Consider the following 23,843-nt stretch of genomic DNA (forward strand, 5'->3'; position numbering starts at 1 on the left):
TGTGTATTTAATTTCTTCTGGACATGTTAAAAAACACATAAATAAGTGTACCTTCTAACCACAATGGAAAGCACGAGGCAACCCTGGGCACCTCACTGCTGTTTAATTTAACTCTCCCTAGGCAGATCGTGACTCCAGTTGTCGAAGTATTAAGGTGGAGATCTTTCCACCTTGGATCATGTCCATTTCAGGTTACCAGGGATGGTTAAGGTCCTAGCTGTTCTAGCAGATTTCTTATGTCTTAATACATGAAATTAACAATAGTTCCTGGGATATTCCACTCTTATCTATTTCATGTTTCCACATATTTAAAATACAGAAGGAAAGTATGAACACCAATAAAGAAATTATGAGTAATAGAAATCCAGAACACAGGGAAGAAAGAAAAAGTATATACTGCGGCAGTCAGCTTTTAGGAAAACTATTTCCATCATTCTGAATATTCATATTTATTAAAAATAAATCTAATTTTGGCAGCATATCATGGGTAGGAGCCAGGGAAATCGTCATGGGGACCTAAATTAGTATTTTATTTCACAAGAGAGCTCTGTGAGGAAACCTGGGTTATCTGCAAATCTTCGACTCGGAAATCCCTGCATATTAAGAAAGGTATTGGCTAAATTTGAGCAGCTCACGCAGCATCTAGAGGAAACACTGTTAAGTGGGATAGTGAAGCGTCTGAGATGCGGTTATAGGTATACAAACATAACTCAAGGCGCGGATTAGGAAGGCCAACTTTGAAGGGCAGTCTCCCTGTCAAATGCGGAAGGTCTGCTTTCAGTGTTTGAGCGTCTGCACTTGGGGAGTTTTCAGCTGGGTTCTCAGCCTGGTTTCACCTGTCGACTTGCTCCAGGCCAAACCAGATTTTGAAAAGGAAGGCAACTTCTTTTTGGCGGCAAACCCTTTGACCCACCCACCTTCTCACAACTCTGCCCTTCGCAACCCCTGAGCTAGTGTAGGCAGGGCGGAAGGCGCTGAGGAGAGGCTCAGAAGGGGCGGTGGGGACGTGGGGACGATCCCCTTTCGAACTGCATTTGTAGCTGCCAAGGAGTAGCCAACAAGCACCAGATTTATGTGCACTTTGAAAGAAGCACCTTCACCATTGGCTTTTTAAGAGACGCTGTCGCTAGGGAGCGGCTGGAAGAGCCAGCAGCCTCGGGGAGAAGCCAGAGCTGTTTGTTCCCGTCACCTGGGCGAGGAGGCACACACAGTCGCGCGCGCACGGACGGATACACAAACGCACACACGCCACTGGCGAGTTCGAGCCCCGCGGCCCCTGTCCGCCCGCGTGCACGCCTCGGCACGGCTTGCCTCTGGCCCCCAGCTCCCCGGCCCCCGCTCCCCGATTCCTGCTGCTGCCGCCCAGAGGAGAAAGGAATCTCTGCCTCGAATTTCTCCCACCGCGCCGGGCGCTGCGGAGAGCGGCGAGGGTGGGCACGAGGCGGAGAACGCGATGAATGAGTTCTCCCCTCGCCTCGGAGTTGTCTGAGTTGGCGGCGCTGCGCCCAGGCTTCCTGCTCTCAGCGCCCCACGCGCGCGTGGCTCCCCGGGCTGCCACCCACGCCCACGGTCGGCGCCGAGCCAGCCACGCAGGGCAGCCGAGGCTCCGGAGCTCGTGTCCTGGCCCCAGTCCGGGGAAAAGGAGGGTTGTCCCCCCGGAGGCGCACGGCCGCGCGGTCTCCCCGCACTCTCTCCGCGGTCCCATCTGTTCCCCATGGCGTCTCATCCGCAAACCCGGATCCAGGCTTACCTGGAGAAGAACAAGATCGGTCCCCTGTTTGAGGTAAGGCGCTGTGGAGGAGGGCGGTCCGGTCGTCTTTAGGGGAAGGGGTGCAGTAATAAAAACAGAACATCCGCCCCCACCCCTCACAGGGAAGGAGGGATGGAGAACGAACGCGCGGGAGAGGGCGCCCTGGGGTTCGCTGGCATTTGCTCTGTCCGGGCCAGGTGTCCTGGAACGCGGCCGGGCCAATTAGCCAGTTACCTGAACGCGGACAGGTGAGCTCGGGAGGGCCCAGCCTCAGCCTGGCAGGGGAAGTTTGAGCCCTCTAACTGTCCTGCACCTCTCAGCCACATGTTCAGGACCCGGGCAGGCTGAAGCAGGCAATGCAAACGGATGCACACACACAGACTATGTTGCACACGCACACCTTGTTTCTGAATTCACGCTATCTTGCTTGTTGGATTTTCTTTCTTTCTTTCTGTTTAATGAGGGCGGTAATAGAACCCGAAAAGGTGGAGGAGGTGCTTACCAGTTAATAGTATTAACTGGAAGAAAGCTGAACTGGTGAGGAGTAGGCTTCAGTAGGTGCGGGGTGTTGAATGAAATTGGCAAACTGGGAGGCTGCCATTGGTCACCGGACGAAAGGAGAGTCCTTTGCACTGCAGACCCCGCATATACTAGCAGGAGAAAGGGACAGAGAAAGGTTCTGAAAAGCACACCGATAATTATGGAAGGAGACTATAGCTCTGAGCTGCTTGTTTTTTCTCGCCATTAAAGAATTGATGACAAAAATACAGTAGAAGAAAGAGCGCGAGGACAAGAGAAAATGAGAACGAGATTGAAACCTGGCACCAGAAAAGTGTCCCGCGGGTTGCCAGGGCGCTGGGTAGGGGTGGGGCGTGTGGGGTCGAGGTGTTCCTGCCTTGCCCCCGCCCCCCACATCTCCCAGAAGCAGTTGTAGCTGTTCTTTCTTGGTTGGGGGTGAGGGCTGTGACTCGGGGTGGGGATGGGGGAGGTTACGTGTCAGCATCTGAGAGAGACGGAATCGCGGCAAGCGGAGGAGGGTGCACTGGAGATCGCGGAAAACCGCGCAGAGGCTGAAGAGAAGCAAGTGAGAACTGCGGAGAACAATAATAGTAATGCGAGTTAATGAGGCTGCAAAATAAGGGCGAGGAGGACAAAGGTGTGGTCCAATAGGTCTTTTGGGAGGACAGGTTTCACATAACAAGATTTGCAAGATCTGCTAAGTTTTTCTGCCTAACTTTAACGATAATTTGTCTTATACGATACGACCATTGTTTCAATTGAAGATTGCATTGTGGGGTGCAGAGTCCTACAATTGCATTGATTCATTTTTCTGCCAAAAAAGTTAGCAAAGGCAATCCATGCAAGAACGAAATAAAATTGGCGGAACTACCAGATTTCTTTTCTTTGTCTTTAGTTTAATGATTATTGATTATACGTATCCTATATAATTTTTAAAAGACAGAAACATGAAATATTCTGCCACCCATTGTATTAATTGCATTGAAAGAATTATAAAATGAATACACTTAGAGTGTGTTTGCTTTCTACTCTCCTAAAGTGCAAGTGGCTTGGGAGAATAAATAATTTTCAATTAATACTGTTTTCATTTGTTATTTTAAAATCCCCAAGATTCTTTCCAAGTGATAATAGTAAAATCAGGAATATATGTAAACTTTGTACATAATTAGAAAATAAACCCAAACGGATATTTGTCAAGTGCCCCCCAGCCCCTACCTTTTAATGCTCACCATCATGTTCGGCACAGAAGAATTTTAAGTGATAGGAACATGTCTCATAAAAGCTTTAGGTTTCCTCACCAGAATACAAGCACCACCATGCTTCGTATTTTAGTGAATATATATTACCATACACCTGCATTACCTTGGATTGTAGTGATGAGTAGTGCACTTCTAAGGTTTGCTGTCCACTTTAAATAATCGAAGTGAGAAAACTGGATAGCAAATTTTCTTTCACTAAAAGCTGGATATAACACAGTTCCTTATGCAACAATTTTGATCGTGATACAGCTTGATTTTGAGAGTACAATTATATGTATTTCACAAAGTTGGACGATTTTACTAGCATGTAGCCTATCTTGTTTCATGTTAAAAAACCAGTGAAGAAATGCCCCCTGTGAAATGGACATTGTTGATCTAGAGACCATTCTCTTCTAGGACCTTACTCAATAATAGTTTTCATAAGAATTGATAAGGGTCAGAGGAGGCGCCCAGCAATCTGAACATATTAAGAGGCAGCACAGATGTTTGCTACAATTTTAATTTCTGGGCCACATTTTGAGAAACTAAGCTAAAATCTCTTTTTTATCATTCACAAATTGAAATAGGCAACTCCATGTCTTGTCATCTATGCTTTGTTGTGTTGAGTCAGTGGAGTTGACACAGGCTTCTTTCAGTTTGGAAAATATGCAGTATCTGACAATATGTCCCCCTTGTGGATAGTTTAAGTTAGGAAAGTTTTAAGAAAATTTAATTGGTGTGAGATACTTTAAAGATAATCCATGAATGTCATTTAAAACAAAAGCAAAAGGTAATTAACCTATTCCCTGGTATTGAGAATACTTGTATCCTTTTTTTACTTAGTTTGGTTACTTAGTTTATTTCTTACTTAATTTGTTTATTGCTAATATTTTATGATTTGAGATGCTTATTAAAGTGTTCTATGCAGTATGGTGTTCCAAAAATAATTTTAAATTGAAATTAATTTTGTTTTCAGCTGACTCAGGAGAATAAATTTGTACTACTTTTAAATTTCATTGAGGATGTTTTGAAGCATTGCAAAACTGTGCCTAAAAATTATTGCATTAGAATTCTGGGTAATGATGTTCTGATTAGGTAATATGAAGTTGTAAGATGAAAAAGACATTTCACAAACTCTGTAATTTTTGTAAGATGTAGGAGTTTACATCTTTGAAGGTATTTATTTGTAATATATAAGAAAATTATATATAGTGAAATATATATATATATTCCATGTGTGTATACACACACACATTTTATATAAAGAAATGCAAACTTTTTCTCTCATTCCCATTAAGTAAATAGAATAATTAGTTGAAGATTATTGATTGGAAGGGTGCTCAGGGCAGTCATATATTTTGTTTCAGACCTGGTCACACTCACAAGAGTGTGAAATCTTAAATTATTAAAAAGTCAGATAGTGGGGATCTTCATAAAATCACCATAGAATTATTAAGTCTGTGTACTTAAGATATAGCAAACCAAAATCACTACATTTGTCTAAGTATGTTATGACCCCCTCAGAATAGAATGAAGTCACTCTATTACCTTCTCTGTTCAGCTCAAAGTACTTCTACTCACATGCTGTAAATTTGCATTAACTGATTTGGTATATATGTTATGAAGTAGACTCATCGAACTCATAATCAAAGCCTGCATCACTTGCATATTTTGCTGTTGCCCAGCTTGCTCTTCTCTGGTACCCTGATGCACATTTTCCAGCTCTGCATTCAATCCTGAGCTCCAATTAGCTGCCAACCCTTTAGCAAGCCCATTATTTCACTTTATTGACCTCCCTGATCATATCTAAAAAGTGCCCCTTGCTCATATCAGAGAGCTGCAGTGTATGTAAAGATCTCCTTTGATTGTTCCCTATCTCATAAGGATCACAGCTTTGGGCCACCTGTTGCTTAATACCTGAAAACAAATATCTTGTCTAATTTGGTCAGGCTTATGATTATTTAGGGCAATTGTTTGGGAGATAAGAAAGCTACTCTTTACTCACTTATGGCCAGAGGTAAAATTTCCCTCCAGAAAGATATTTTAGTGTTTAAAAATAATTTGTCATTAGTAAAAGTAAAAATGTTATTTTAATAAAAATGATTAGGAATATGCTTTTATTAGAGAAGCAATAAAATATAAGCTTGGTACTTATGTTCAACTTAAATATTGTAAGAATATTTTTTGGAGTAATGATCATCAGGTGCTCAAAGTTATGAAGGATTTCTGTATCAAAATTTGAATTAATCTTTATAATCTTAGACCATTTAGAGGAGGCAGAAGACAAAGAAGGCAGTTCAATTTTATAAAATTTTGCTTGGAAACTAAGTAAGTTTTGTCATTGATTAACTTGAAAACAGTTTTTTTAAAAGTTACTTTAATTAACATGTTCCTATTATTAGCCCATTTATTTGTTGTTTCTTCCTTAATGTATTTTATTTTCATGTAGCTTTTAGACAGCTCAATAAAGTGACTCAAAATTCAACTCAATAAATAACTCTATATAACCTTAGAAATAATAATATGTATGTATACCAATATGGCATCGATAAATTTGAAAAAAGAAATAATATTTTGGCCAGGCATGGTGACTTATGCCTGTAATCCCAGAATTTTGGGAGACTGAGGCAGGTGGATTCACTTGAGGTCAGGAGTTCAAGACTGCCTGGCCAACACAGCAAAACCCCATCTCTACTAAAAAGACAAAAATTAGCTGGGCATGTTGGTATACACCTGTAATATCAGGTACTCAGGAGGCTGAGGCAGGAGAATTGCTTGAACCTGGGAATTGGTGAGCCGAGATCATGCCATTGCACTCCAGTCTGGGTGACAGAGCGAGACTCCATCACACACACAAAAAAGAAATAATATTTTAATGCTTGTGGTCCTCTTTTAAGAGAATATGGTCAATGGAAATATGAGACTACAAAAATAACAAAGGCTTTCTTCCCTTTATTTTTTTGGTAATTCAGTTAAAAAGTCATGATCCATACAAAGAGAACCGCTAAGGCCCATACAATAAGGACAGCTACGTTGGGAGTTCACATGGAAGGTACTGGAGCATGATTAAAGAAAGGGGCTGAGTGGGCAGTGACCTGGCAGGGTCAGAAGATTTGTTACCTGAGGTGGGGGCAGGTTTTAAATATATTGAAAATATACTGGACAAATGTAGATTCAAGTCAGCTTTCTTACTGATGGAGATAGGAGTCACAAATAATTGAAGGAAGAGCTAGAATGAATTGTTGTGTTGAATTGAAATTGGAGGTGTTGGTGTGATCTCATGACTTCCAGTAATAGAAATATGTATAGATGTAATAGAAGTAAATATAGATTTGTACATATTTACAAATACTTAAGAGCATATACCTACATTACTTCCCCACTCTGTCTTCTGGAAGGGCCTGGGAGTAGTAACATCCTGGTAGCAATAAGCACATCTAGCACCCAGATTTTGGTTTCTAAATATCATTCTCCATCAAGTAGAACCAGGCGTCCTTGAAGAAATGGTTGATTCCAGGTTTGGGCTTAAGCAAAGTTTGAAGTATCAGATGTCAAAAAGCAAGGAAGAGCTCAAAGAATAATAGAAATGTATTAAAGGACACAGAGGAGGTGCCTATCCCTAAGACAACTTCAGGGTCAAAATGAAAAATGATAGTAACAGATTACTATACTGAATAAAATAGGAATATTTTACTTCACTGGGATGTAATGGAATGTGGAATGTGCTCAATTCATGGGGGGAAGAGACAGCTTTAGCTTATAGTAGAATGCAAATAATGAAAGTAGAAGGATGATGGAATTAGAAAATCACCATCTGAAATATAATTCAGGCAAGAAACATTAATCATTACTAAAATTAATGGGTACAAGTTGGATGAACAATGAAATGTTACATAATCTCTAAGTATCTTCCTACAAAATACTTGTAAATTACAAAGGGAAAAAATAACTTTATAATAAAGAAACCTGGCAGACACTACTTTGCTCAAGCGATGGGATAAAGCAATATTGTATGCCCACGATAGGACACATTTAAAATACAGCATTGTTTTTGATATTCCTCACAATCATGTGTAACTTGAACTGAATAATTAGAAAATATCTCATAAAGCTATGGAAGAAATCTACAGAGTAGCTATTCTAGAGTTTTCAAAGATGTTAAAGTCATGAGGGTAAGGAGGCCTCAGACTAAGGGACGTGACAAGTGCAAAGTATGGTTCTGCATATAATACTTCTGCCGTGAAGGAGATTATTGGGAAAGCTGACAAAATTGGAGTGTGGTCTCTATGTGAAGGGAATACGGAATTATTTGTATTGTTCCTCAAAAGAAAAAATACTAAAAATAATTTAAAAGAGCACCTAGGAAATAAATATTTACAAAATAGTTAACCCATTGGGTTTCTTTAAACAGCAAATTATGTGAATGGAGTTAAGAATTTTATCAACGTTTATACATGGAAATGGCTTATGTGAGAAATAGCTAAAAATCTGAGTAAAGAAAATTTGCAATTCTGGTTAACTAAGCATATGCATTTTTCTCTTCCTCTCAAAATCATTTTGAAATATCTGAAAAAATATTTAAACAGTAAACCCATAAGGGTACTGGAACACAAGATAGTGCTGAGAGAGATACTTCTCTCTCTTTGTGTACAGGATTTCTTTGTTAGCAGTGGTGGGCTCTCCTTTGCACCTATATATAGTCAGTGGCACAGAGTCAATAATGTGTTTTCTTAGTTTATTTTGTACTGCTATTACACAGTGCCTTTATTTCCCACAGTTCTGGAGGCTGGGACGTCCTAGATCATGGTGCTGGCCTTTGGTCTGATGAGGGCCCTCTTACTTTGTCCTCACATGGCAGAAGGCAAAAGGGCAAGCTAGCTGAACATGATATGAAGCCTCTTTTAAAAGATTCCTGATCCCATTAATGAGGGAGCAGCCTTCTTGGTCTAATCACCTCTTAAAGACCTCGCTTCTAACCCCCCTCAGACTGGCAACACATAAATTTTGAAGGGGCCACATTAAAACCAGAGACAATGAATTTTAAGGTTCCTTCCAGGAAATTTGAAATATTTCCTGGAAGGTACCTTGAAGAATTTCCTGGACGATAACTTAAAATTCATTGTCGCTATTAGAACAGTCTCCTCATATGCCCTTCCTAGTGTCTAGAAGTCTGTTTTTAATTCCTCTTCTCCTTACTCCTTCTGCATCTTCAGGCAATGACTGATCTTTCTGACACTATGGATTAGGTATCATCTTTTAGAGTTTCATGCATAGGGAATCACACACTGTGCAATGCAATCTTTTTTTTTTTGGGTATATCCTCTTTAACCTCTTTAAGTTAATAACTATTAACCTAACATAACTATTTTAATATCCATCCATGTTGTAGCACGTTACCAATTTTTTGTTTATTTTTATTGCTGAGTTGTATCCCATATGACTATATACTTTCATTTTTCTTATGTAAATACCTGGACTGGATTGACTGGACTATATGGTAGGTATATGTTAAACTTTTAAAGAAACTAGCTATTAAAGTGGATGTACAATTCTACATTTCTATGAATAGTGTATTAGCCATTCTAATAGGTTTGTAATGATATCTCACTGTTATTTTAATTGATACTTCCCTGATATCTAATATGACGGATTTTTTTTTCATGTGATTATTTGCCTTTAATGTATGTGATGTTTCTGTCCAAATATGTCACCTAATTTTATTTGAGTTGTTTGGGGGTTTTAAGAATTATATATTCTAGGTCCTTTGCATTTTCATATGAATTTTAGAATCATGTTACATTTTTATACAAAAATACCTGCTGGGATTTTGATTGGGATTGTGTTGAAGTAACAATTTTCAGTCTGTGTAGAAAATTAGAGGGGATCTCCAAAAAAGATACAAGAAATAATAAGTTTATTAAGATTTTAGATGCAAGATACAAAAATTAATTATATATTTATATCCAAGGAAACAACCATCAGAAGTTAAACTAGTAAAAGTACCATTTATAATGGTATTAAAATATGAACTACTTGGCCAGGAGAGGTGGCTCACACCTGTAATCCCAGTACTTTGGGAGGCTGAGGCAGGCAGATCACAAGATCAGGAGATTGAGACCATCCCAACATGGTAAAACCCTATCTCTACTAAAATACAAAAAATTAGCCAGGCGTGGTGGTGCACAACTGTAGTCCTAGCTACTTGGGAGACTGAGGCAGGGGAATCACTTGAACCCAGGAGGTGGAGATTGCAGTGAGCTGAGATTGTGTCATTGCATTCCAGTCTGGTGACAGAGAGAGATTCCATCTCAAAGATAAAAAAATAAATTACAGTCCATGCACCTCCTCTGTAATCCATGTCACACATTACCTAAAACAAGCACAGGAAAGACCAAAATACTATACTATTATTTTATTATTTGATAATATAACACTCATGCTTCATCCTTAAACCTAGAAAAAGAGAAGACACTGCACTGAGTTTTCAGTGCAATTATAGGCCATTCATTTATTCAGATTTTTTATATCTCTAGAAATAGTACTGTTCATTATAAAACAAACCTGTAATTAACCTAAATAATACTGTTTATTAGAAAACAAATTTGTAATTAACCTAATCACAATCACTCTAACAATCATTTTAAAGAATATATATTTGCAGCATTTTAAGGTTATCCTCTTATTTCTTAATAAATATTCTTCGGTTTGTATAACAGTATTGCTCTGATGTAACAGAGCAGTGTATTTCTCTATAAACTAAACTTTTGAATTAAAAAAATATGAAATACTTAGGAATTAAGTTTTAAAAAGATATTTAAGACTACTAAAAAGTACAAAAATCTCTTTGAAAAGATTAAAGAAGATCTAAATGAATGAAGAAATATATTCTTCTTTATGCATAGGAAAACTCAATACTATTAATATGTTGAATTATATATGCTACCTGACTTCAACAGTCATTAAACCCATTATAAGTAAAAGGCAGTGTAGTATTGGTAGAAATTGAAATGGATTATTATCTAAATGTAAAACCTTTTTTCTTCTCAAAGAGAGTGTAGGAGATAATTTTTGTGAGCTTGGGTTTGGAAAATATTTCATAAATATGACAAATATACAAACTGTAAAAGAAGAATCAATAAAATGGACTTATTTAAATTAAACATTTGTTCTTCAAAAGACATTGCTAAGAAAATGAAAAGGCAAACCAAAGATAGACTATATATATTAAAAAGGACTTCTGACTATAATATATAAAATACTTCTGTTAAAACTCTATGATAAGAAGAGAAAAAAACCAATAAGTAAACAAGATAATTGAATAGACACTTTTCATAAGAAGATGTATAGGTGGCAAAATAAGTGAATAAATAGCTGCTCAATATCATTAAGGAGATACAGCTGAACCCACTACCCATTCACTAGAATGTCTAAAGTTAAAAAGACTGACTTTAATAAGTGTTGGTGAAGATTTGGAGCAATTAGAACTTTTATATACTGATGGAATGCAAAAGGTCCAACCACTTTGGAAATAAGTTTGGCAAGTGAGGTTTATTTCTAGTAGCCCCAAACTGAAAATAGGTGAATTGCTATGTTACTGGATAAACAAATTGCATACATATGTGTAATATACTATTCTTCAATAGAAACATGAATTAATCATGCACACAGTAACACAAATGAATCCCGAATTATAATGAGTGAAGAAAGCCAGAGGAAAATGAGATGAACTAAACAGAAGTTTGTTCTCCAAAAGATTAATAAAATCGAGTCAAGCTTTAGCAAGACTCAAAGGAAAAAGAGAAATCTCACTTCAAAAACAGGAATGAAATGGGATATTACTATAGACTGCAGACATCAAAAGAATAATAAGGGAATTCTAAGGATGGACTCTATGCACATAATTGACAACTTAATTGAAGTAGACAAAGTCTTTGAAAATACAAATTGGACAATTTACAAATTGGACAGTTTACCAAATTAGCCCCATTTTGTAAGTTTTAGATTGTATTAGAATGCAATTGAATTAAATTTGCATTTTGAAAACTCCCCAAGGAAAGACCTTCTAGCTCAACTCAAATGAATGAAGATTATCATCAAATATTTAAAGAAGAATCAATACTAATTCTATATACTCTTCCAGAAGAGGAGGAAATCCTTCTCAATTTATTTTATGAAGGCAGTTTTACCCTTTTACCAAAACTAGACAAAAACAGTACAGAAAAGGAAAACTACAATAAAATTCATTATATTATGAATATAAACACAAAAAAACCTTAACAAAATTAACTGAATTCAGAAATATAAAAAAATGTATGCACCATGACCAACTGAGGTTTCTTACAGGGATACAAGGTTAATTCAATTAGAAAATCAATGTAATCAACTTTCTTTGTAACTTCTGGCTGCTATAATGAAAATACCATAAATTAGGTGACTTATAAACCATAGAAATTTATTTCTCACAGTTCTGGAGGATGGAAGTGTAAGATCAAGGTGTCTGGCAGATTTAGTGTCTGGTGAGGGCCAACTTTCTGATTCACAGACGGTGGCTTCTCTATGTGTCTTCACATAGAAAGGGCAAAGAAGCTCTCTTGGGCCTCTTCTAAGGGCACCAATCCCATTCATGAGGGTTGTCAAAGTACAGAAGTAGTTCAATGGAGGGAGGATGGCTTTTTCAACAATGCTGCTGAGCATTTGGATTTCCATTGGCAGAAGTCCAAAGCTGGACCTCAGTCTCACTCCTTGTACAAAATTGAAGTGTATCACAGATTGAATGATGTCACATATACATGGCATCTAAAAAAAGTTGAACTCATAGAAGCAGAGAATATTAATAGAATACTGGGTACCAGATAAAATAGTGTAGATGCCCCTCCATATCTCATGTTGAGATGTAATCCGTAGTGTTGATGGTGGGGCCTGGTGGGAAGTGTTTGGGTTCTGCTGGTGGATCACTCCTGGCTTGGTGTTGACCTCACGATAGAAATGAGGTCTCACGAGATCTGTTTAAGTGGTGTGGCACCTACCCCTATTCCCCGTTACCCATCCTGCTTTTGCCATGGAACATGCCTGCTCCCACGTCACCTTCTGCTTTGAGTAAAAGCTCTCTGAGGCTGTCCCAGAAGCTGAGCAGATGCCAGCAGATGCCCTGCTTCTTGTACAGCCTGCAGAACTATAAGCCAATTAAACCTCTTTTTCTTTATAAATCATCCAGTTTCAGGTATTTATGGCAATACAAGAATTGCCTGACACATCAGGGCTTGGTGGGCGTGTGTGTGAGGAAAGTTTGGGAGATGTTGGTCAAATGATACGAGGTTTCAGTTAAACAGAAGGAATACATTCTGGGCTCTGTTTTATAGCACTGTGGCTGTAGTTAATAATGATGCATTATTATTGATGCATACTTGAAAACTAACAGAATAGATTTTAGATGTTTTTACCACAAATTTTATATGTATGTGAGATAACAGATATGTTGACAAGCATGATTTAGTAATTTCACAATGTACAATATATTAAAATATTACATTTACATCATAAATTTTTGTCAATAAAAGTTATAGATGTAAATTTCCAAAAATCCCTTACAAACAAGGAAGTTCTAAGGAAAGTTTTAGAGATTTTGAGTTAGACTCGACACACATATTGATCAATTTGACCTTATCAAAATTAAAAACTTTTGCTCTGTGAAAGACTGTATTAAAAAGATTAGAAGACAAGTTACTGGGTAGGAGAAAATATTTTCAAATCACAAATCCAACCAAAGGATAGGATCTGTTTATAGAATACAGAGTTCTCAAACTCAGCAGTGCAGTAGTCTCCTCTTATCTGCGGTTTCAGTTACTCATGGTCTACCATGGCCCAAAAATATTAAACAGAAAATTTCAGAAATGAACATTTTGTTAATTTTAGATTGCATATTATTCTGAGTAGCATAATAAAGTCTAAGCCTGTTCCACTCGATTTGGGTGAGGTGTGAATCATTTCTTTGTCCAGCGTCCCACACTATCTATTCCACCCACCCACCTGTCAGTCATTTAGTAGCTGTCTCCGTTATCAGATTGACTGTTGTGGTATCTCAGTGCTTGAGTTCAAGTAACCCTTATTTGACTTAATCATGGCCCCCAATTGCAAAAGTAGTGATGCTGGCAATTCAGATATGCCAAAGAGGAGCCTTAACATGCTTAAGTGAAAGGTAAAAGTTCTTTCCTTAATAAGGAAAGAAAGAAAATCATAGGCTGAGGTTGCTAAGATACATATAAGAATGAAGAATGAAGCTTCATGAAATTGTGAAGAAGAAAAGAAATTTGTGTGTAATATAAGTAGTATTTGGCACTGCATATAGTTTCAGGCATCCATTTGGGTTCTTGGAATGAATACCTGTAAGATAAGGGGAGACTACTTTATAAACAAAACAAATGAATGAACACCCCCTCTAATAATGCAATTCAAAAATGGTAAAAGACAAGAAGAGATATTTCACATCAGGATGTATACTGATGGTAAATAAGCACATGAAAAGATGTTCAACACCATTTGCAATAAGAGACATACAAATTAAAACACAATGAGAAATCACTACACACCTATCAGAATGGCTAAAATAAAACTGAGACCACCATATGATGATGAAGATGAAGAGAGACTGAATCACTCATGCATTGCAGGTGAGAATATAAAATGGTACAGTTACTCTTGAAAACACTTTCACAAATTATTCTATTTTATTTTTTCTTGTATTTATTTATTTTCAAGACAGAGTCTCACTCTGTGGCCCAGGTTGGATTGCAGTGGTACAATCTTGGCTCACTGTAGCTTCTACCTCCATGGACTCAAGGGATCCTCCCAACTTAGCCTCCCAAATAGCTGGGACTACAAGCACATGATGCCATGCCTGGCTAATTTTTGTATTTTTTTATAGAGATGGGGTTTCACTCTGTTGCACAGGCTGGTCTCAAGCTCCTGAGCTTAAACAATCTGCCTGCCTCGACCTCCCAAAGTGCTTGGATTACAGGCATGAGCCAACATGCCCAGCTGAGAAATTATTTTGAAGTAGATATGCAAGTATCAAATATCAGTATTCACACTCCTGAGCATTTATCCCAGAGAAATGAAGATTTATGTTAACACAAAAACCTGTACATGATGTTTCTGGCAGTATTATTTACAATAGTAAAAAAGTAGGAACGACCTAGATATGGCTGAATCATTAAACAAATATGGTACATTCTTGACAAGGAATACTATTAAGCAGTTAAAAAGAATAAGCTATTAATGCATGCAAAAGTCAAGATGAATTTCCAGAGAAATATTCTGAGGGATTAAAGCCAAATGAAAAGTGTATGTATTATGTGATTACATTTATGAAATAGTGACAAAATTTTTATTTGTGATTTCTGGGTGTCAGGGATGGAGTAGGGAAATGAGGAAAGTGGAGGAAATGATGTAACATGAGAGATTCTTACTGTGATGGAAATGTTCTATATACTGACTGTGTCAATATAAATATCCTGGTTATGACATTCTTCTATAGTTTTGCAATATTACCAATAGGGTAAATCAGATGTACATAAATAAAATGTGCATGGGATTTCATTATATTATTTCTAGCAATTGCATATGAGTCTACGATTAGGCCAAAATGTAAAGTTTAATGAAAAATGTTCCCAACCCAAAATATAGTTTTTTTAGTTTTCAAAAAATTAGGCAGGGTTGCATAACAGAAAGAATAGAGCAAATTAGAGAATCAGTTACTTGGAAGGTAAAGTAATTTGAATATACAGATGGATTGGATAAAGATGAAGTAACTCGAAGAGCGAAATATGTGTTAAGCTTTTTGTGATTTTTATGGGGGCGTGGGTAGCAACATGGGTAGTTATCTGTAATATTGATGGACAAGTATGTGTTGCTTCCAAATAATTTGAAAAATAATACCAAAAATTAAGTAATAAATTAACAAGTTAAGAGTAGCACATTAAATATACCACATGTGAGAGCATGAAAAATGGGAAACAAAAGGAGATATCAGAAACAAGTCCATACAGAGCAGTAATTATACTAAATATAAATGTATTGAATTGTATCATCAAATCACAGGTTCACAGATTAGACTTAAAATCTTTGCATATTCTGAATAAAAGACATTCCAGAAAAAAGATTATACAGAATGGTGAACACAAAGGAAAATGGAAAAATATTTACTACTAATAGTGAGACAATTGATATTGCATTGCTAGTATCTAAAACAATAGAATGCAAAGTAAGTTATATTTGTTACAGAGATTTAAAAATATTTATTACATATAAATACTCCATGATATACTTCAAAAACTTCTATGACCATAAAGTAAAGCTTCGAAATATATATAGAAAAGCCAAAAAATATAAGAAAGAATTCATAGTAGGCAGACTTAGTATTTTTCCCTTAGGAGTGCACATATTAAATTGGTAAAATAAAAAGGAACTGAATAAACAATGTATAGGCCTGACAATAAATTATGTAAGCTTGGAAATACAAGTTAGTATCAATATTCAAGGTAGGAAAATTTAAAATATTCCTCTTATGTCTATGAAATTGGTAGAGCAAGTAATTAATACAGAAAGGAATTGAATGACCAATTTAGAAGCTTGATTATACATATATATGTACATATATACATGTGTCTACATTTATGCATATATACATATAAGTGGGTACATATATTTTGTATGTGTATAATATATGTGTGTGTTGTATGTGTCAAAGTACAGAAACATTTTTATCAAGTAAATTTATACATTTAAAAAATGCACACATAGCATTTAGAAAAAAATTATGATTTAAGCCACACACACACAAAAATACTAACAAATGCATTAACTTAGAAAACTGTACAGGCCACATTTTCTGACCACGATGCCCAATTGTACATAACAACCAGCACACCTTCCTGAATAACACATCTTGCTCTACCCTGTCTCCTGCATCTATGTTAACATTATCCTACATAATACACATTAGTAAAGAAATCAATTGTGAAATTGTATTGAATGAAGTAGGATATGTTATTTATTACAATATGCATGTAGAGCTGCCTCAATACCACTGATTGAATGCATATCCTTTCTTAGCTGATTGGAAAATTGATATATCTTGCATACTAATTTTCCATTTTAGAGACTTTCTGAGAATCTCAAAACTCTGCATTGAAATAAACATATTTTAATAATCTTCCTACCCTTTTTTTTTTTTTTAAGAAAGACCATATTGTTAGAGAAGATTTAGGTTCACAGCAAAATTGAGAGGAAGCTACAGAAGTTTCTCATGTGCCACCTGCCTCATGCAGTCACAGCCTCCCCCATCACAACATCCTCCCCCAGAGTGGAACGTTTGTTACAATTGATGAACTTATATTGACATATCCTTATCACACAAAGTCTGTGGTTTACAGTAGGGTTTACTCTTGGTGTATATTCCATGGGTTTGGACAAATATATAAAAATGTATATTCACCATGATAGTGTCATACAGAGTATTTTCACTGGCCTAAAAATCCTCTGTGTTTTGCCTATCCATCCTTCCCTCCCCCATAAATCCTGGCAACCCTTGATCTTTTTACTGTCTCCATATTTTTGCCTTTTTTCAAATGTTACGTATTAGAACATTAAGTTGGAATCATACAGCATGTGGCCTTTTTCAGATTGGCTTTTTTCCTTTAGTAACATGCGGTTAAGGTTCCTCCATGTCTTTTCACGGCTTGATGGCTCATTTCTTTTTTAGTTCTGAATAATATTTCATTGTTTGGATATACCATAGTTTATCCCTTTCCCTACTGAATGAAGGACATCTTAGTTTTTTTCCAAGTTTTGGCAATTATAAATAAAGCTGCTATAAACATCCATATCCAGGCTTTTATGTGGATGTAAGCTTTTAAAATTTTTATTTAATTTTATTTTTAACTTTTACGTTTGGGGGTACATGTGAAGGATTATTATATAGTCATGGGGGGTTGTTGTAAATATTATTTCATCACTCAGTGTTAAACCTAGTACCCAATAGTATCTTTTCTGCTCTTCTTCTCCCTCCCACCCTCCACTCTCAAGTAGACCCCAGTATCTGTTGTTTCTTTCTTTGTGTTCATAAGTTCTTATCATTTAGCTACCACTTATAGGTGAGAACATGTGGTATTTTGTTTTCTGTTCCTGTTTGAGTTTGCTAAAGGTAATAATCTCTAGCTCTGTTCATGTTACTACAAAGACATGATCTCATTCTTTTTTATGGCTGCATAGTCTTCCATGGTGTATATGTACTACATTTTTTAAAAATCCAATCCTGACAGGCATTTAGGTTGATTCCATGTCTTTGCTATTATGAATAGTACTGCAATGAACATTCATTTGTGTGTGTCTTTATGGTAGAATGATTTCTGTTTCTCTGGGTATAGTCCCACTCATGGGATTTCTGGGTCAAATGGTAGTTCTCTTTTTAGGTCTTTGAAGAATCACCATACTGCTTTCCACAATGGTTGAACTAATTTACACTCCCAACAGTGCATAAGTGTTCCCTTTTCTCCACAACATCACCAGTATCTGTTGTTCTTTGATGTTTTAACAATAGCTATTCTGACTGGTGTGAGATGGTATCTCACTGTGGTTTTGATTTGCATATATCTAATGATTGGTGATGTTGAGCTTTTTTTCATACATGTGTTGGCCACATTCATGTCTTCTTTTGAGAAGTGTCTGTTCATGTCCTTTGCCCACTTTTTAATGGGGTTTTCTCTTGTAAATTTCTTCAACTTTCTTATAGATGATAGATATTAGACCTTTGTCAGATGCATAGTTTGGAAATATTTTCCTTTATTCTGTAGGTTGTCTGTTTACTCTGTGGATATTTTGTTTTGCTGTGCAGAAGCTCTTAAGTTTAATTAGATCTCATTTGTCAACTTTTGCTTTTGTTGTGATTACTTTTGGTGTCTTTGTCATGCAATCTTTGTCTATTCCTATCTCCAGGTTGGTATTGACTATGGTGTCTTCCAGTACTTTTATAGTTTTGGGTTTTACGTTTATGTCTTTAATCCATCTTGAGTTGATTTTTGTGTATGATGTAAGCAGGAGTCCAACTTCAATCTTATATATATGGCTAGCCAGTTATCCCAGCACCATTTGTTGAATAGGGAGTTTTTTTCCCCATGGCTTGCTTTTGCCAGCTTTGTCAAAGATAAGATGGTCATAGATGTGTAGCCTTATTTCTGAGTTCTCTATTCTGTTGCTGTGGTCTATATGCCTGTTTTTGTATCAGTACCATGCTGTTTTGGTTACTGTAGCCTTGTAGTATAATTTGAAGTTGGGTAATATAATGCCTCCAGCTTTGTTCTTTTTGCTTAGGATTGCCTTGACTATTCAGGCTTGTTTTTGGTTCCATATGAATTTTAAAATAGTTTTTTTCTAGTTCTCTGAAGAACATTGTTGGCAGTTTGATAGGAACAGCATTAAATCTGTACATTGCTTTGGGCAGTCTAGCCATTTTAATTATAATGATTTTTTTCTATCCATGAGCATGCGATGTTTTTATCATTTGTGTCTTATCTCATTTCTTTGAGCAGAGTTTTGTAATGCTCATTGTAGAGATCTTTCTCCCCTCTGGTTAGCTGTATTCCTAAGTATTTTATTCATTTTTTGTGGCAATTGTGAATGGGGTTGCCTTTCTGATTTGATTCTCAGTTTGGCTGTTGTTGGTATATAAGAATGCTAGTGACTTTAGGACATTGATTTTGAATTCTGCAAATTTGCTGAAGTTGTTATCAGTTGAAGAAGCTTTGGGGCTGAGATTATAGCATTTTCTAGATATAGAATCGTGTCATCTGCAAAGAGAGAGAGTTTGATTTCTACTCTTCCTATCTGAATGCACTTTATTTCTTTCTCTTTCCTGATTGCTATGGCCAGGACTTCCAATACTATGTTGAATAGAAGTGGTGAGAGAGGGCATCCTGGTTGGTTGTCAGTTTTAAAGGTGAATGCTTCCAGATTTTGCCCTTTCAGTGTAATGTTGTCTGCATTTGTCACAGAAGGCTCTTATTATTTTGAGGTATGTTTCTTCAATAACTGATTTACTGAGGGTTCTTAACTTGAAGGGGTATTGAATTTTATCAAAAGCCTTTTCTGTGTCTATTGAGATATCATGTGGTTTTTGTCTTTAGTTTTGTTTATGTGATGAATTGTATTTATTGATTCACATATGTTGAACCAATCTTGCATCCTGGGGATGAAGCCTACTTGACCATGGTGAATTAGCTTTTTGATGTGCAGCTGGATTCAGTTTGGAGGTATTTTGGTGAGAATTTTTGCACTGATGTTCATCAAGGATATTGGCTTGAAGTTCTTCTATTTTTGTTGTGTCTCTGCCAAGTTTTGGTATCCAGATAATGCTGTCCTCATATAATAGGTTGGGGAGGAGTCACTCCACCTCAATTTTTGGAAACAGTTTCAGTAGGAATGGCACCAGCTTTCCTTTGTACATCTGGTAGAATTTGGTTGTGTTTCCATCAGGTTCTAGGTTTGTTTTAGTTGGTAGGCTGTTTATTATGGATTCAATTTCAGAGTTTGTTATTGGTCTGTTCAGGGAATAGATTTCTTCCTTGCTCAGTCTTGTGAGAGGGTGTATGTGCCCAGGAATTTTTCTGTCTCTTCTAGGTTTTCTAGTTTGTGTGTATAGAAGTGTTCACTGTAGTTTCTGATGATTGTTTTTATTTCTGTGGGGTCAGCAGTAACATTCCCTTCATCATTTCTAATTGTGTTTATTTGGATCTTCTCTCATTCCTTCTTTATTAGTCTAGCTAGTGGCCTATCTATTTCATTATTGTTTTTCAATAAAATCAACGCCTAGATTGGCTGATGTTTTGAATTTTTTTTTGTGTGTGTGCTTTCATTTCCTTCAGTTTGGCTCTGAGTTTTATTATTTCTCATCTTCTCCTGGCTTTGGGGTTGACTTGTTCTTGCTTCTCTAGTTCTTTCAGTTGTGAAGTTAGGTTGTTAATTTCAGATCCTTCCAACTTTTGATTTGGATATTTAAGGCTCTGAATGTTGCTCTTACCACTGCCTTAGCTCTGTCCTAGGGATTCTGGTATGTTGTATCTTTATTTTCATTACTTTCAATTAACTTCTTGATTTCAGTCTTAATTTCATTACTTATCCATGTAACTGTATGATTTTCAGTGATTTTCATAGTCTTGCCTTTTTTATTGTGCTGTTGTTAGAGAGTGTGTTTGGTATGATTTTGGTTCTTTTGCATTCACCTCAATAAATGCTTTATGTCCACTTATGTAGCCAGTTTTAGAGTATGTACCATGTGATGCTGAGAATAATGTACATGCTGTTGTTTTTGGGTGAAAAGTTCTGTAAATGTCTGTCAGATCTATTTGGTCCAGTTTGAATTTAGGTTCTGAATATCTTTGTTAATATTCTGCCTTCATGATCTGTCTAATACTGTCAGTGGAGTGTTGAAGTCTCCGGCTATTGTGTGGGAGTCTGCGTCTCCTTGTAGGTCTCTAAGAACCTGCTTTATGAATCTTGGTGTTCCTGTGTTGTGTGCATATATATTCAGGATAGTTAGGTTTTCTTGTTGAATTGAACCCCTTACAATTATGTAATGCCATTCTTTGTCTTTTTTGATCTTAATTGATTTTAAATCTATTTTGTCTGAAATTAGGATTGTAACTTCTGCTTTTTTCCCCTGTTTTCCATTTGCTTGGTAGATTTTCCTCCATCCCTTTATTCTGAGCACATGAGGGCCATTATGTGTGAGATGGGTCTCTTGAAGACAGCATACCATTGGGTCTTGCTTTTTTATCCAGCTTGCCACTCTATGCTTTTTAAGTAGGACATATAGCCCATTTATATTCAAAGTTAGTATTGATATATGTGGATTTGAGTCTATCATTGTTGTGTTAGCTGGTTATTATGTTGGCTTGTTTGTATGGTTGCTTTACAATGACACTGGTCTGTGAATTTAAGTGTGTTTTGTATTAGCTGGTAGCAGTCTTTCCTTTTTATATTAAATGCTCCTCAAGATCTCTTATCAGGCAGGTCTGTTGGCAATGAATTCTTATGACTTATGATTACATGAAAAGAATTTTATTTTTCCTTTACTTAAAAAGCTCAGTTTGGCTGAATATGGAATTCTTGGTTGAATACTTTTTTCTTTAAGAATGTTGAATATAGGCCTCCAATTTTTCTTTTTTTAAATTATGCTTTAAGTTCTGGGGTACATTTACAGATTGTGCAGGATTGTTACATATGTATACACATGCCATGGTAGTTTGCATCCCCCCGTCATCTACATTAGGTATTTCTCATAAACTTATCCCTTCCTAGTTCCCCACTCCCTGCTATCCCTCCCCTAGATCCTCCACCCCCCAACAGGCCCCAGTGTGCGATGTTCCCCTCCCTGTGTCCATATGTTCTCATTGTTCAACACCACTTATGAGTGAGAACTTGCAGTGTTTGGTTTTCTGTTCTTGTGTCAGTTTGCTGAAAATGATGGTTTCCAGCTTCATCCATGTCCTTGCAAAGGACATGAACTCATCCTTTTTTATGGCTGCATGGTATTCCATGGTGCATATGTTAGGCTTCCAATTTCTTCTGGCTTACAGTTTCAGATGGAGATCCAGTTAGCTTAATGAGGTTCCTTTTGTATATGACTTAGCCTTTCTCTCTAGCTGGCTTTAACATTATTTCTTTCATTTTGACCTTGGAAAAATTTTATGATTATATGTCTTGGAGATGATCTTCTTGTGTACAATCTTGCAGGAGTTGTCTGTATTTCCTGGATTTGACTGTTGACCTCTCTAGCAAGGTTGGAGAAGTTTTAATGAAAAATATCCTGAAATATGTTTTCAAAATTATTTGTTTTCTCTCCCTCCGTTTCAGGGATGCCAGTGATTCATAGATGTGGCCTCTTCACATAATCCCATACTTCTCAAAGGTTTTCTTTATTCCTTTTATTCTTTCTTCTTTATTTTTGTGGACATAAGTTTTCAGTCCCTCTGGGTAAATACCAAGTAGCATGACTGCTGGACTACATGGTAAGAATAGGTTTAATTTTGCAAAAAACTGCCAACCTGCCATCCAAAGTAACTGTACTATTTAGAATTTCCACCAGCAGAAAATGAGTTCTGTTGCTCCACATCCTTGCCAACATTTTGTGTTGTCAGTGTTCTGTATTTTGATAGGTGTGTAGTAGAATCTTGTTTTAATTTATAATTCCCTAATGGCATATGATATTGAACATCTTTTCATCTGCTTATTTACCATCTGTGTATTTTCTTTGGTGAGCTGTTTTTTAAGGTCTTTGGCTCATTTTTGAATCAAATTTTTTTTATTGTTGAGTTTAAAAAGCTCTTTGTATGTTTTGAATAACAGTTCTCTATTGGATACACTTTTTGCAAATATTTTATTCTACTCTGTGGCTTGGCTATTCATTCTCTTGAATACTCTACCAAACATTTAAGAATAATTTTTAGTATTCAAAATATTAGGAAATCTGAATTAACAGAGCTTGAACAGGAAGCATATATGTAACTCTTTGTTCAATTCACTGAAATAAGTTATGCTATTATTTTAAAATGTGGGCCTATTGGCAGAGTTCAGAGACATGAAAACTATGTCTGATATGTCATTTCAAAAGGAAATCACAGAAACTGGAAACGTACTCTTGTTAAAGCAAAGATGTTGTTTTGGTCACTTTTCTTCTTTGTAGACATTTTCTAAACAAAATTTTTATAGAAATTATGCAAAGTTATCTTCCAATTTCAGTCAGAAACTATTCCATTTACTTGCCCTGTTATGCATCCTCCACTCCTGGCCATCAAGTTGCTGGAGAAAGGTGATACAGCTTTCATGAATGCCCTCCTTTAATTATTCCCATGATTGTCTCAGGGACCCTTCCTACACTTTTTTATTCTGAACTTTCATGCAAATTGGGTAATATTGCAAATTGTAAGATTCTTTTGGGTTAGAAATTTGCTAAAATATATTAATGTGAAAAATAACTCTTTAAATCATCAATTTCATCGTAGAAATATGTTTTCCAGAAATATTTGCACACATGCAAAACATTTACAAGGGTATTAATTGCAAATTATACAAAATAGTCAAAAGTTATGAACAGTAAATATCTACAGATAGTAAAATAGTGGAATTATTATTTAATCATCTTTTTGAACACATATAGCTGTTAAAAATAATCAAATAGATATTCATATATTGAATGCATATACTGACATAGAATGGTGTCTATATTTTTAAGGGTCTAAATCTTGGAATACTTATATCTCTTGCAACATCATGAAATAGATAAC

The 23,843-nt window shown here is 36.4% G+C and overlaps 1 non-coding gene across 1 annotated transcript in view; it reads left to right on the plus strand.

Annotated features, from left to right (window-relative positions):
• Window positions 1-1,139: 1,139 nt before the first annotated feature.
• Window positions 1,140-23,843, plus strand: part of C16H8orf34 (uncharacterized protein C8orf34) — a 451,907-nt gene continuing 429,203 nt past the window's right edge. The window contains exon 1 of the transcript XR_144469.6: window positions 1,140-1,783. This is a non-coding gene — a transcript (uncharacterized protein C8orf34). The remainder of the gene's footprint in view (window positions 1,784-23,843) is intronic.

The sequence above is a fragment of the Callithrix jacchus genome, chromosome 16 (assembly GCF_049354715.1).
Source record: "Callithrix jacchus isolate 240 chromosome 16, calJac240_pri, whole genome shotgun sequence".
Lineage (NCBI taxonomy): Eukaryota > Metazoa > Chordata > Mammalia > Primates > Cebidae > Callithrix > Callithrix jacchus.